A 16283-nucleotide genomic window follows, 5' to 3' on the forward strand; every position below is an offset into this window, starting at 1 on the left:
TATTACCCCTACTCTGGCAAAATTTTATTTTGTAATATAGGCAAATAATTCAAATATCTTGACATTTTCCTCATAGGAGCTCCATTATGCCTAATCTAGTCTGGACACAGTCTCTTGATTAATAATCCTTTTAAAATGCAGTGTCTAGTATGGAGCACAGTTTCCAGATGTCTAAACAGCTCAATGGCAAGTACACTGTTATCTGCCTTGATCCATATATGATGCTATGTAGCCTGAATTAGTTTTGCAGGGAGAGAAAAGCCACCTATTAATGCATACTTTGCTTGTAGTTGGCTAAATCTTAATTTTTTAAAAGAAGATATTATTTATTTATTTAACAGAGAGAGAGAGAGAGAGGGAACACAAGAAAGGGGAGAGGGAAAGGGAGAAGCAGGCTCCCCACTGAGCAGGGAGCCTGATGCGGGGCTCGATCCCAGGACCCTGGGATCATGACCTGAGCCGAAGGCAGATGCTTAACGACTGAGCCACCCAGGAGCCCCCTAAAACTTAATTTTTAAAATCACATGTTAAATTAGGCTTTTTAAATCCTATACTTGAACATTGATTACTTGAGCCCAAGAACACAAAACTAATTTTTACCTTTTCAATATTATTGTATTTGTATTTTTACTTTCTTTCAGCCTAATGAACTAATTTACAATTGTGATTCTGTCAGGTGAAGAATCAACAGTCTCCTCTCTATTAAATTCAATATTTATTGAGCAATTACTAAGTTCCTAGAATTGCACTAGATGCATTGGATCATTTAAGAAATTAATAGCACATGTTGCTATCCAAGTGATTATGAATTTGATAAATAGGATAGGGTTAAGATTAAAGCCCTTGCTACAAAATATCAGGGATTCTTTAATCGACATGCTCTGGATGTTGTCAGATTTGAATCTTGTTAACCACACAAACTTAACTAGTCTCCATTTCTTCACCTTGTTCCTTATACTGGAACTTTGCCAAATACCTTTTTGAAATCCAGATGTGCTGTATTGCTCTTATTTAATATATGGTGTCATATATGTTAACAAGGAAATAGGTTTATATTTGGTATCGGATGCCTCATAATACTTAGCACTGGGCAACATATATTAGATCAGATGCACTTTCTCTCCTTCCCTTTCTCCTCCTTCCTTAGGTGGGTTTCCAACAAATAGAATAAAAGTAAATAAGGTCTGAAAATATCAGAAAATGAAACCTAATTTCAATGGAAAGTTCACGTTTCCTTTCAAAGAAGAAAGAATTTGAGGCGGGAGAGACAGATACAGAAATAACACAGTGGCTAGAATGGGATGCCTAAAGCGGGATTTCTGAGAAAGAGAGGTGGAGAAGTAGCGATGCTAGTTTTCGTTTGTAATTTTCCAAGCAATCCCAAAGGGTTTGGCCAGAGAGCACAGCAGAGGGCAGCGCCGAGTGCTGGGCCTTGGATGGAGTCGTCTTAGCAACGACGTCCTCTTGCTGCCTGACTCAGCCGGGCAGGAAAGTGAGAGCAGCTTTGAGGAATGTGCTGAACTGTGCAAGAGGTTGGTTTCCCAATTTCAGGAAAGTTAAATTAAAATTTCCTCAGTGTATGTGATATTCTTACTCCTAAGCCTTTTGGTTTAAAAAATTGGCTTGGGCAATGTTCTGACAAACAAGGGGTGTTGAGAGACCTTAACGACATTACCAGGCGGCAGAAAAGTAAGTGCGTTCTGCAGCTCTTAAAAGTGAGTTTTAGTTACTACACTCCGATCCGGGCCCACCTTGCTTTGGCTGGGAAACTGCGATGGAAGCTGGACTCCTCTCACAGCCTTCCCTCCTCCTACTGCTCAATTCTTTCTCCCAGGCGCCAGAGTGGTTTTTCTAAAGCAGAAGTTCGCTCCTGTTGGCAACGCTTTGATGACTCCCATCGCCTTTAGGGTAAGAGCTAACCTTCTTACGGCGGTATTCAAGGCCTTAGATGTGGCTCATACTCCCCTTACTTAAAATCTTCCTCCACCTCAGTGCCCCAGAACTACTGACATTTCTTGATTCCATCAAATTCTGTCTTGCCCCCTTTACCTTCCTCTTGGGATGCTCTCCCTCTCCCTCCATCTCGACTTTTAGATCTTTTTTTTTTTTTTAAAGATTTTATTTATTTGTCAGAGAGAGAGAGGGAGAGAGAGCGAGCACAGGCAGACAGAGTGGCAGGCAGAGGCAGAGGGAGAAGCAGGCTCCCTGCTGAGCAAGGAGCCCGACGTGGGACTCGATCCCAGGACTCTGGGATCATGACCTGAGCCGAAAGCAGCTGCTTAACCAACTGAGCCACCCAGGCGTCCCTCGACTTTTAGATCTTAAATTGACCATCCAATTCTCCCAGAAGCTGTCTCCAACTTCTCTCCTTTCCATCCCCCCAGATTGTGGGGATAGTGGCCACACATGGTATTATGTAATAGTGATTACAGAAGATAAAGAAAGCCCCTGTTTAAATGCCTTGAGGATTGCACAGGATTCATAAAATGTCTATCCATCGTAGCACTTGAGGCTAATGAGAAGCTCATTTGATATCCACACTTAATTGGCTGGGTCAGAGTGCTTCGGTAGCTTGTGTCTGTGGAGGGCAAATGATTCCACAGGCACCCTCACCCCATGAGCATTACAAATAGAACTGGGAGCTTGATCTTCCCAGATCCATCTTCTCCACCCCTGTCCCACCATTTAAAACTCTGCTTAAATGTGCATTTTCCAGAAAGCTTTCCATGGTCCTTTTAGCTGGAACTAATTCTTTAATAATGTTTACCTTAGCTTACCCATATTTTTTAGCTAGGGAAACTGGGCAAATTTTTGGTTCCTCTAATCCATTTATGAAAAAGAGGACTCCTTAAGGAAAGGGTCATTTTGGCACTTTGCTTTCAACCCAGACTATATTGGATTAACAAAAAATAAAAAAAAAAATAAAAACCATTTATTTTCGGGCGCCTGGGTGGCTCAGTGGGTTAAGCCGCTGCCTTCGGCTCAGGTCATGATCTCAGGGTCCTGGGATCGAGTCCCGCATCGGGCTCTCTGCTCAGCAGGGAGCCTGCTTCCTCCTCTCTCTCTGCCTGCCTCTCCATCTACTTGTGATCTCTCTCTGTCAAATAAATAAATAAAATCTTTAAAAAAAAAAAACACCATTTATTTTCGGTCAGAAACCCTATTCTTTTCTATAAAATAGCTTGTTTTAGATGATACACTCTCCATTGGCTGTTGGTTAGAGTTGCTGTCTGTAAGTATGGTGCCCACAGACCAACCTCTTTTTTTTTTTTTAAACAATCTCTGCTTATTTGTCTCTACTGCCATTCTAGCCACACGCAAATACTTTGTCTGCCTTTAATTCCATCCCTTTCTTAAGCAGCTTTCTAGTTTTTTCTCTTGGAATGCTCTTCCTTCTATCCCCTCTGTCAAATTCCTACCTAGCTATAAGGATTATCTTAAATATTATCTTCCACAAAGCCCTCCTGGTTTACTGATCTGAGTGTGAGCTCCCTCTTTTTAAAAATTTTTTAAAAAATTATGTTATGTTAGTCACCTACAGTACTTCATTAGCTTTTGATGTAGTGTCCCATGATTCATTGTTTGTGTATAACAGTGCTCGTTGCAATACATGCCCTCCTTAATATCCATCACCAGGCTAACCTATCCCCACCCCCCCCACCGAAACTCTCAGTTTGTTTCCCAGAGTCCATAGTCTCTTATGGTTCATCTCCCTCTCTGATTTCCCACCTTTCATTTTCCCCTTCCTTCTTCTAATGTCCTCCATGCTATTCCTTATGTTCCATAAATAAGTGAAACCATATGATAATTGTCTTTCTCTGCTTGACTTATTTCACTTAGCATAATCCCCTCCAGTTCCATCCATGTCAATGCAAATGGTGAGTATTCATCTTTTCTGATGGCTGAGTAATATTCCATTGTATATATGAAACACATCATCTTTATCCATTCATCTATGGAAGGGTATCTCAACTCCTTCCACAGTTTGGCTATTGTGGGCATTGCTGCTATGAACATTGGGGTGCACGTACACCTTCTTTTCACTACATCTGTATCTTCTTTTGACCTTCCCTTTCCTCTCCCAGTGTCATTTGTTTATACTGCTCCAGGGCAATGTCTTTTTCTGTCATTGGTTTTCGTGATTTCTATATGCTTTTCCACTCCAGCTGAACTATGATTTCCTTCAGAGCAGTGTCTCATCTTATTTCCTGTATCTACTATGGCTCCTAAAACAGAGACTGATGCATAGTAGTTGATCAATAAATAGTTGTTGACTGAACTTAAAAAAATGGTAGGTGCTCAATAACATCTGTTGAATTTAGCTATGACTTATTTTTTGAGACTTCATTGGACCTATATGAGAACTGCAAGCTCTGATCCATTTCTTGAGATTTTTCTCCTCATGACAGTATCTGCTAAAACAGAGTCCTCCACAAGGAGAATGAGTGACAATAACTTTGAGAGTGGCAGGCAGAACATTAGGTAAGGAAGATAGCATACATCTCCAGAATCCCCTTCCAGATTACTCCTGAGGCAATAAGCAGGCCAGTCCACATTGATTTGATGGTCCAGGGAGAGTTGTCATTTCCATATATCTCTTACTGAGAAGAAATAACCCTTTCCTCTTAATCCTCCCAATCAGGGACGGGCCCTTGCATAATAATCCATCCTTGGACTTCTAGGAAAGGGTTTGTTCAGAAAAACTTCCGCTTGGTTTGGTTTGGCCATAGACACTCATGAACTGACATCACAGAGAGGAAGAGTGAGGAGAATGATCATATGAGCAAGAGGAAATAATTAGGACTTTTGTCAGCAATGTCATAGTAAACTAGATCTTTATAGAGAAAGAGGATCGCATACTTATCTCATGGGAACAAAACTCTTCTTTGACCCAGGACCAGAATGGCGGCTCTAGCAGAACGAACACTTGGCCGGAATTGCAAGCTAAGTTAAAGAGGAGTCTGGCAGTACTTTCCACTTTCTCTTTGTTCTTTCACTTCACTAAGTTACCATATCAGAAACATACGTCCTGTATATTAAACCTGCAAAGGCAACATTCCCTGGTGCTGTCCTCTTTTTTCATCTGTGACGGTTACACAGATGTAACAGATGAGGGTTCATTTTGCGAGTCCTCATCAACCTGTATGCTTAGGATTTATGCACTCTTCTGTATGTGTGTTATATTTCAATAATGAAGTTTATTAGAAAAACAAACTCAATGAGGACTAAGCAGCATAAATGAAAAATGAAAGAGCTAAATAGTGAGCTGAAAAATGGAGCAAGTATCCTTACAGAACGGAGCACAAAGAATAAATAGATGAAAAGTGAGCAAGAGAAGTTAAGAGACTTGGATGATATATTTGCAAGCTCGAAAATGTGTTTAATGACGCATGAGTCTCCTGGGTTAGTCAGAAGGAATAAAATAGAGATAATGAAGGAAATCCTCAAGCAAATGACAAAAGAAATAACACCTGAAAAAAAAAAAAGGAACACCATCTTAGATTGAAAGGGAATACTGTACGCCAAACAGGATGAAACAACTTCACATATTTGCATAAAGTTATGACATTTTGGCACATTAAAGATTAAAAAAATGCAAAAACTATTCTAAAGAATCAAAACAGATAACTCACAGATTTCTCACCTGTAGTCCTAGATGAGAAAAAACAATGAAGCAAAATCTTCAGATCATTGAAGGGAAAAGAACTTGGGTCTAGAATTAAGACTTAGCCACAGCTGGTGAGGGTTTCAAGCATTCAAGGTATAGAACACACTCAATAACCTTCTCTAAAGAAACTTTCTCTCTTGCAGGGAGAGCCCTGTTTTTCTGAAGTGTTCATTCTTTCTCCATGCAATTCAGGGATGAGGCAAGACAAACTCTTATCATACATCGCTGGAACTCTTTTCCCCTTCCTACAGGTAACCTGGCAACAAGTTGGTTTAGTGGGGTGTCCTATGAAGTCTATAGCTGACACCATAGCTGGAAAGAAAACTGCAGGTAGCTACTGTCCCACTTCTACATATTCTCGCCAGAAAGGCCACTGCCCTGAGTTTTCAGTCACAGGATTGGTTAAATATCCCTGCTGCCCTAGCTTCTTCAAGCCTGCTAAAGCAGTGCAGCCATGAGCTCTCTGCCCTAGGGCACGACCCATTGTGAATCCTGCTTTGCCAGAATTTCTACTCTAGAAAGAAGCAACTCTAGAGAGAAGCAGGAGGTTTGATAACAACGATAAGCAAGGAAATGAGTGAAATGTAATGCCAGGCATAAAGAAGAAAGAATGCAAAACAAATATTTGTGAGCATTTTACTATAATATCCCACAGAATTAAACAGGTGCTAAACAGACTTTAGATGATCTTCTATGAGAGACATAGAGGAATTCTTTTGGAAGTTTAAAGGAAGATTTACACAGGAGGCGGCATGTGGGCAAGGCCTTGAAGACGGGGTCGAATGTGAGGGCAGGAAGGGGCCGAAGAGCAGTGTGGTGCAGGGGCAAGGGGAGACCCATGGGAAGCTGGCGCCTCAGCATCTGGTGAACCTACAGCAATGATTGTTCCGAAAAGTCCCAAGTCCAAAGTGCTCTCCTGTCTACAATATGCTTCAGAAATAAAACAGCAAATATTAACACACCTTTGGTACCCAGAGGCAGGGCAAACATGTTTTTCAGTGTGGCAATCTGGATTCTGTGTGTCCAGGCAAAATAAGAATGGGGGAAGGGGTCAAAGGAAGGGCACCTTAAACCATCTAAAGGGCAGAGGCACTTCCGGGGATGTGATGATAGACTAGGAAATGAGGGGTTTTTTGCCAGACTGACAGCAAGCAAAGCAAGAAGGCTTTTTGAGAGACTTGCACAATCTCAAAGGAGAGTGGAAAGGGTAAACATGAAATAGTTCACTGAAGAGGTTTTTATTTCAATGGGGTTAGTGAACTAACTCCTAAAAAGCCTACTGAATTAAAGTAAGAAAATAAAGACAAAAATCAAGTAAGTGAACAAAAATCTGTGTTCGTTCCCTACTTCTGCTACTTATTAGTTATGGAACTTTACCAAATCAATCTGTCCCATCTCAGTGACCTCAGTGAAAAGATGTCACCTTCCCAATCCATTTTGTAGGATTATCTTGGGGTCTGGGTAGGCAACATAAGTGATCAGGGCTGGAGAAAAATTTTAGCGTTTATGAGGCATGGAAGGCATCTACTCTGTTAGAATATATATATATATATACATATATATATATATATATATATATATATTTTAACGATTTTATTTATTTATTTGACAGAGAGAAATCACAAGTAGGCAGAGAGGCAGGCAGAGAGAGAGGAGGAAGCAGGCTCCCTGCTGAGCAGAGAGCCCGACACCGGGCTTGATCCCAGGACCCTGAGATCATGATCTGAGCCAAAGGCAGAGGCCCAACCCACTGAGCCACCCAGGCGCCCCTAGAACATATTTTTGATATGTGGCAAGATTGGTCACTCAGGAAAGATGACCCGAAACACTAAAATGTTGGAGAATGGAAAGCTCAGTTTCCAGGGTGATTGTGGCATAGAACACAGGAAGCCACCAAGTTTAGCTCAGGCAAACTTCGAGAACATTGTAGGCAAGGAACCAAGTAGAAGGTGGAATTGGAGACACATATAGAAAGGAATTATTAGATTTTTGAATGGTATGGGAGCTATGCCAAGACTTGCAGCTTTGGTCTGGAGGCTGCAATTAAGGGTGAGCTTAGAAGGGAAAAATGAAATGGAGGAAAGAACCTGAACCTTTTTTGAAGCTGTAACGACATAATTTGCATGTTCAACCCCAGAGGTTCCACTACACCACAGGAAAACTGTTTATGTACTTTCCTATCTTTATGAAGCTTGGCAAAGGTGGTGGTGGATGGAATGTCTGGGAAAAAAAAGGCAGAGGATAAGATCTCAGGCCCATGGCATGGGCCAGGACATGAGGAGCCTCCCTGCCTAATTTGTCCCTGGAGCCTTTCTTTCTCCAGATCCCACTCTGGAAATTAGGTGTGTAAACATACTTGAGAATTGTTAGAGGCACTTCGAATTATCTGCTGGCTTCCCACCTCTAAAAGACTAGGCAAGTTATTCTTCTACTCTTGGGTCATTTCAAAAATTTATGAGTTTTGTTTTTTGATTGTCACAGTGATTGGGGATCATTACTAACATTTACTGGGCAAATGTTAGGGATATTGACATGTTGCAAGACAGTCCTGGCACAAAGCTGTACAGAAAATAATATGTCCTTTGGGACAGTCCTGCACAATGAAGAATTGTTCCTTACATGACTTTTGAATAGACAGTCATGAATTTGGACAAGCCTATGTATCCTTTTAACTAAAAATCTAATTCCATTTTATATACACACCCTAAGTTTTCTAGGAATAAAACCTTATGTCTTGCTCAGAACTTTTTTTTTAAGTTGTTCATTATTTTGGAAATTTATAGAACTGTTGGAAAATTGCAACATTGCTCGGGGAATTTAGTTGTCTATATAACACATTTGTCTTGGTTTGTGTTTATAGCTGTTGAAGTCAAAGGTGGTTCTCTATCTAATGCCAGCTTCTGACTACTTCATTACGTCTTTCAGTGTAGTTATTCCCAAGCGAATTGGAATACACATTATTGGAATATATATAATTTTATTAAAAATCATTCTCCCTTTATTTCTCATTTACATCATGCTTAAGGCATTATCTTGACTTTTAAAAAATAGGTGTATATAGGTTATATTGCATATTTTCATTTTAGGATTTTAAAAGGGACTTAACAAAATATTTGTTAAAAGGTGCCATCAAGCCCAATAGGTTTGTGAAACACTAGGCTAAAAGGTAATAAAAAAAGAAGTCATGAATGTGGGTTGTGTTAAATGTTCATTGCCTACACATTGTATCTCTCCCCAGTTTAACTGAAGGAAAATTATAATAAGTATTCAGGTCAAGGAGGGCCAAAATAATAATAATAATAATAATAATAATAATAATAACAACAACAACCCACAACTTTTGGGGTTGACCATAAGTGCCTCAACGTAAGATTTTCAGTCCTTTGGTTTTAAAACTGGAATCTGTCAGTTCACAATACCAGACAATCCAAAAGAAAAATAAAAACAAAACTCAGAATCTCTCTGGGCTTCTCAGGCAACAGGAAAAAACTTCCAAGCGCTCAGGAGACTGTAAGTGAAGCAAAGCCAAGTAAGATCAGAGACATCTGCTTTCCTCCGTGGAGAGTTAACAAACTCCAGATCACAAGGGCTGCACAAAAGAAGAAAATAGGTCAAAATTCTGATTGTTTATGGTGAAATTTTGTCCTTCTTAGAGATGAAATTTTGATGCACGCTACAACACGGATGAACCTTAAAAGCATTATGTTTGTAGGATTGAAATAAATCAGACAAAAGTCAGCCGAACAAATATTGAATGATTCCAGCTTAATATGAGTTACCCAGAATGGGCAAATTCATATAGAAAGAAAGTAGAACAGAGGTTATCAGGGGCTGGGAGGGTGAGAAAAAAAATGGAGAGTTATTAATGGGCACAGATTTTTTTTTTTTTAAGATTTTATTTATTTATTTGACAGAGAGAGATCACAAGTAGGCAGAGAGGCAGGCAGAGAGAGGAGGAAGCAGGCTCCCCACCAAGGAGAGAGCCCGATGTGGGGCTCAATCCCAGGACCCTGGGATCATGACTTGAGCCGAAAGCAGAGGCTTTAACCCTCTGAGCCACCCAGGTGCCCCTGGGCACAGATTTTTATTGGGGACAAAAGTTTTATATATAGATAGTGGTGATGATCACACAAAATTGTCAATGTATTTAATACCACTGAATTGTACACTTAGGAATGGCTAAAATGATGCACACTCTGGTATATATATTTACAATACAAAATTAAATTAAAAAACAAAGTTTGCCCTTTTTTTTTTTTTTTTGAAAGTTCAACCTCCAAAAACAGTGCTATACTTAGAGTCAACTTTAAACTCTAAGTATAAAAAGACTTAGAGGTTTAGATTTTTAAAACTTTATACCTTTCTACTCGCATTCTTTCTAACTCCGTATATTGAGCCATAAACACCATTTTATTAGGGGAGGAAAAATAGAACAAGAAAGTCTTGTGAAGGAAACTTTCACATCGTTGTTTACTCTCAGATCTTCAAATGCTGCTTTTAAAATAAAGCAGAAAAGACGACCGGTTGACATATATGGAAGATTTATCATGCTCCAAATAAATTTTAATGAATGCAAAAGGCCTTAAACTCTTTTTCTTGGGCTGTCTCGCCTGCTACTCCCTTTGAAAGCAGTTTAATTTCTGTGAGCAGTTGGAGGCTGGGGCCTGTGCTTGCTAACACAATCACACACATGACCATTTCCTTTTGGCAGAAAACAGTCATAAAAAAATAAGGTAATCTGCTCCAATATCTAATTTGGGGGTTTGGTTTGGTTTTCTAGCTAATTTTTTTTTCAACTAAAACAGTTTTCTAAAAATTATTTTTCCAGATACTTTTCCTTACAATTTTCATCCTAAGAGCAGATTTCCACCTGGTGGACAGAAACTCAAGAAGACATGGGCCTACACAGGGCCTGTCACCTCTTCTACCAAATACAGAGGCTAGAGGTCCAGGCTGATTTGTCCTCCTCACTTTCTCCTCCTGGGGCCTCAGTCTCTCTAAACCCATCTGTGACTGAAGTCAGGCTTCCTTGGGCTATGTTTTATATATATATATATATATATATATATATATAAAGATTTTAAAGATTTTATTTATTTATTTGACAGACAGAGATCACAAGTAGGCAGAGAGGCAGGCAGAGAGAGGAGGAAGCAGGCTCCCTGCGGAGTGGAGAGCCTGATGCAGGGCTCGACCCCAGGACCCTGGGATCATGACTTGAGTGGAAGGCAGAGGCTTTAATCCACTGAGCCACCCAGGTGCCCCGGGCTATGTTATATTTTTAAGTCTCTTATTTTCTGGTTGAGGAACTACTTTGAATACGGTATCTACATTCCTAGTTTTGTTACCCTGGGAAGGAAAATTGTAAACCCATATAACATTAGCCAGAGATCTATCACCTCTTTGTTCTACCGGTCAAGTTGTGGGGTGGACCATTAAGTATAGACGGATGGGCAGACAAGCCGATGCTCAGTACCGCACAGAGCTGCCGACCTGGGCGTTCCCATCAGAGGTCAGAGGCCAACCAAAGCGATATCAGCCTCTCCATCACCAGGGTAGAGCAATAGAAGCTTCAATAAAATCTGCTTCTTGAGGACATCAAAGTTTTTTTTTTAATTTTATGGGTACCGCAAATAATAGAGTCTTTGTATTTTATCAGAAAAGTTAATGAAGTTTACTTCTTTAGAACTTGGAGTGAATAGTAAACAAAATTATGTTGTCACTCTTCCTGGAGCACATCGAGTGCTGTCACATTAAGCAAACTTATTCCTTCTCCTGGGAATACAGCTCTTGATAGAAAGAGCCGGAGAACAGAATAATAGGATGTGTTGGGGGTCATGTATGAGGGGAAAGATAAGCAGAATCGGCTTTGTAAGTATCGGTGATTTTCAGACCTTTAGGGAAACTGATTTGGGGCCACCCTGTGTGTCGGTGGGAACTTTGTTCCAAAATGCAGTGGGAGAGCCTGAGTCCTCAAGTTTCTGGCCAAGCAGAGGCTAGGTGGCTGGGCACGGAAACAGGTGTGGCCCTTCCCCGGGGGGACAGCACTAAATTTTGAGGTGACTTTGGGTAATCACATCTGACCACAGCATGCACAGGGAGGAGAAAGAGGAGTCTGGGTAGCACCGTGATGACAGACACCTGTGGTTCCCTGATCCCATTTCTCTGGGGCTCCGGCTTCTGCTAACAGTTTCTGGGAGCGAAGTCCTCACAAGCATGACGACTAACGGCCAAAACAAGGAGAGGGCGCGCAGTGGGCAGGTCACAAACCCCTACCCAGAGCTTGGAAAGTTGTCCCCCAAATGGCAACAGGTCTTTGAGAGTAAACAATTTTGTTCACTTTGAGAAAGAACTATTTATGATGAAACATGGCAGGCATACAACACGGGGAGAAATAACTTTACGGGCTGCAGGAACTAGAGGGAGAGTTTACCCAGAGGCTGGTCCCAGTGCTCAGCACTGAAAAGCTTTCTCCCCCATGGTCTTTGGCAGGAGATGTTACTCACTGGCAGGAGAACTGGTTGCATTGTTTTTCCCTTGTCCCTAGTAAAGTTGCTCTGCACTCTGGCTGGCGTCCTGCTGGATCCTCACCACCGACTACATTTCCAGTGGCATGTGGGGTGTAGCTGGCGGGAGAACTGGGTTCTCTTGTGGTCAAGGAGCATTCAAAAGAGCAGGAGAAGGAACAGCCACGTCAAGGCCTGGCTTGTCCGTGGGACCTGCCTTTGCCAGAAACCACGGGACGCCCGACCCCAGTACAAGGAAGGCCACATGGAGAAGCTGGCAAAGGACCCGGCCATCGGCAGAGCAAAGGAAGCAGCTTCTGCGGGTTTTTGAAGTGGCCACACTGCCAATGTTACACAATGTGATACAATGGGAAAAAAAAAAAAAAAGTTGTCTTTCTTGCTCTTCCAAATTAAGACAGCATTTCCTTGAAAAATTAATACAACTAAGTTTTTTAGAGTGAAAAAGGATCTGGAGCGATCTGCCCCTTAGCTGATGAAATAAATGGAATACGAACGCTTGAAAGGGAAGCGGGGAAATTGCAGTTTCCCTCAGCTCCCTCCCAACGCTGGGACAGACAAGCTTGTTTCATCCTGGTCAGGAGCATGTGGTTTAATGGTCAGAGGACAGGCGAGGGAGTCAGAAAGTCTGGGTTGCATTCCCAGCTTTGCCACTGACTCACTGGGTGACCTTGACCAATGGTGTACCCTCTGTGTCCCCATCCAGAAAATGGGGATTTAATGACAGCCCCCAGAAAAGAATGTTTGAACCGTTTCTAGGTACATGAGGTTAGAGATTTTGAGGTCCTAGGCACGGCAAGTTTTCCAAATTTAATTCTCGTGCACAGAGAAGCATGGCTGAGAGCTTTTAGAAACAATGGGGGTTGAGAACACGATAAATCCCCGTAACTGTCAGAGGTAGCCTTTGATATACGGCTTTAAAAACTTTCAAATCTCCAAAGCCACCTTGTCACCTTCCAAAGTTTCATGTTATTGGACCCTGTGAATTTATTTGAAAACAATTTAAAATTAAATTCCATGGCCCTGAGTCATCTCCTGCCAGCCACTAAATACTAAGATGAAAATCTCTTGTGACATTTAACACAATGGCTGTTCAGAGGTCTTACACTGGATATTTTAAAGGAGTTTCACATTTTGGTTTGCTGCTTTCCATAAGAGCCATAATAATTTGAAACACTATTAATTACTTTTCAGCCAGAAACCGAATACCTCAGATTTGGGACGAGAGCATATTCCTCTTTCACTGGGTCTGATTTTTGGCTTATCCTGGAGAGATACTGTTTCTTGTGAGGAGCCCAGGTGGTTCTGTGAGAACAGTAGCTAACAGAACAGTGTCAGGAAACCTGCCTTCTGGCCCTGGCATCTCCATCCTGGCGAGTAAGTGACTTACTCCCTCTAGGCATCAGTTCCCTATCTGGAAAATCAGAGTGAGTCTCACAACTGGTTGTTGTTGCTGTTGCCATAGAACCCTTCTTTCAAACGATGCTTTATGCATCATTCCAGGATTAAAAAGGTGGAGGAAACGGACCTCAGTTCCTCTCCTGCTGACAAGCGCCGGTCAGTAACTTTGTGAAACCCAACATTAATACCACCGGCTAGAGTCCCTCAAGTCGTTTTGTTTGTGAGAGTCTGTGGGTGAGAAGAGGGAGGAGGAGCTGTGTCTGTTTACAGCCAAGCCATGCGGGTTAGTGACGACGGCTGGATCCAGAGATACCCATTTCTGATTTAGGTCCAGTCATTAAAAATAGAAGGTCTTAAAAGGTTGGATGAAAGCTACTTTGTAGTACTTCTTTTAATGAGCCCTGTACCCACATAGAGTTCATATAGTTACTCTCAGTTAACTCTAACACCCTGTTCCTTACTCACCTCTGATAAGTAAAATGTACTATATTTGTGCACAGAATCTTTTCCTTGCATGAGTGGTTTCTCTATTAAGGGAAACAAAACCCTGATAAACTAATTTCGGTTGTTAAGAGATACTTTTCCCCCCAAAATGAAAACATATTTAAGAAATTATGAAAGATGATTATGTTTACTAGAAAAATTATATGATATATAAAGTAGAATAAATTCACCTGTGATCTCAGGTACACTGTTGCTTACCTAGGTACTACTGCTGCTAACATTTTCACATATTTCTCTGAAAGCTTTTTCTATGCATAATCTCTCAGATATCACATAAAACACTATTTTAAAAAATAAATTCATTTGTTTATACAACTATAGATCTCCTGAATACATATATATCCTGGAAAAAAAAGCATACACACACATATTTCACTGTCCATAGGGATAGATTTCTTCATTTTCAGTGGTTTTACAGAATATTCCAGTTCATGCATGTATCATCAGTTTGGTCATTGATGGAATTTTAGTTTTCCCAATATTCATTTTTATGAACAGTAATGTGCTGAACATCTTTGTACATATATTTTAGTGTATGTATTCAATTATTTCAATTGAATATATTTCCTAAAGTAGAACTCGGTCAAACTGTACACACATATACAGTTATAATATTGGCCATCACAAATGTTGTTATACCATATTAGTAAAATGTGCCGTCTGGTATGGAAATACTGAATGACTCTTGCATCCCACTAGAAAACTGCTTTTTTAAATTGATTTTAAAATGCTTGTTTTTATTGGTAAATGACCAAACTGGATCCTCTGGAAGGAGTAATAATTGTCTAGAACTCATTTAAGAAAAATGGCTAGGAACCCCATGAGTGTATTTTTAGCTGCATTAGGGAGTTCGGAAGGCTCATGATTATTTTGAAACTCAAAGAATACAGATTCCTTTCCCTTGCTCACTGTGAATGATATCATATCCCTCTCTCTTCTTCCATTTTAAAATATTCACATGACCCACATTTTTAAAATGATGGCTAGATGCAGACAAAAATGGGGTAAAATTGATGGATAGCAGTAAAATGTTTAACTGGGAAGCAATTATACCACAATCTATCCCTCTTTTAAGTAACGGTAGGCACAAGAATGACTTGCTTCTGAAGGATGAAATTGAATTGAGACCATCACTTTGATTTTACTGAACCAGTTAAAGAAGAAGTACTATTATTTTTGTGCTCTCAATTGATCTCCTGCACTACACAATGCGGGCCTGTCACTCACGGTGACAACATAGACAAGAGAGTCACTTTGATCTCTAGAAAGTTAAAGTTGCAAGCAGGAATCAGTGTGAATGAGAGTTCCTTCCTATGTCCAAACTCGAGGACACAGTATGTACAGGACAGGAGGAAAACCTATCCTATGACAAATGGGGGAACTACTTTCAGCAGCAACTGGTCTTTTGTGTAATAAACACTGTTCAAGATACATGGGTGACTGAAGAATCTTATTCTAGGAACACTGGTATCATTATTTCAAAATTGGCCATCTTTTTTGTTATTTAGAAATATTAACCAAGGGCTTCTGGGTTAGTTTGAAACTTAGGATTCTTAATGAGGGAAGTTAGCAAAAGGGTTAATTAAAAGGGTTAATTAACAGCTATCTATAAATATTCAAGTTACCCATCATTCTCTCCTGAATAAACAGAAAGGACAACAGATGAAGCCTAGGAAGGTCTCTATTACCATAATTTGCCATACCTCTATGAGTTGAGATTAACACACTTCATGAAAATTTGAAGAGACTATGGCTCATGTGAACCAACCTACCGATCTGGAATTGCTTATAATGGAAAAGAAATATTTATAAATGGAAGTAGACATGAGTTTTAAGAATACAAGGGCTAGGGGTGCCTGGGTGGCTCAGTGGGTTAAGCCGCTGCCTTCGGCTCAGGTCATGATCTCAGGGTCCTGGGATCGAGTCCCGCGTCGGGCTCTCTGCTCAGCAGGGAGCCTGCTTCCTCCTCTCTCTCTCTCTGCCTGCCTCTCTGCCTACTTGTGATCTCTGTCAAATAAATAAATAAAATCTTTAAAAAAAAAAAAAAAAGAATACAAGGGCTATTACAAAGAAAAGTCTGATTTAATCTTGCTTTCCACCTCTGTTCTACCCCCTCTTACTTCCCTTCCACCCCTTCTCCCCAGAATACAGTTTTAAGTTTAATCCAGAACTTTAAATTAGATGTT

At 40.6% G+C, this 16283-nt stretch overlaps 1 protein-coding gene across 3 annotated transcripts in view; it reads left to right on the top strand.

Annotated features, from left to right (window-relative positions):
- Nucleotides 1–16283, top strand: part of LOC125081215 (translation initiation factor IF-2-like) — a 78060-nt gene that overhangs the window by 45970 nt on the left and 15807 nt on the right. The window lies entirely within an intron of this gene.

Source organism: Lutra lutra, chromosome 11 (genome assembly GCF_902655055.1).
Source record: "Lutra lutra chromosome 11, mLutLut1.2, whole genome shotgun sequence".
NCBI lineage: Eukaryota > Metazoa > Chordata > Mammalia > Carnivora > Mustelidae > Lutra > Lutra lutra.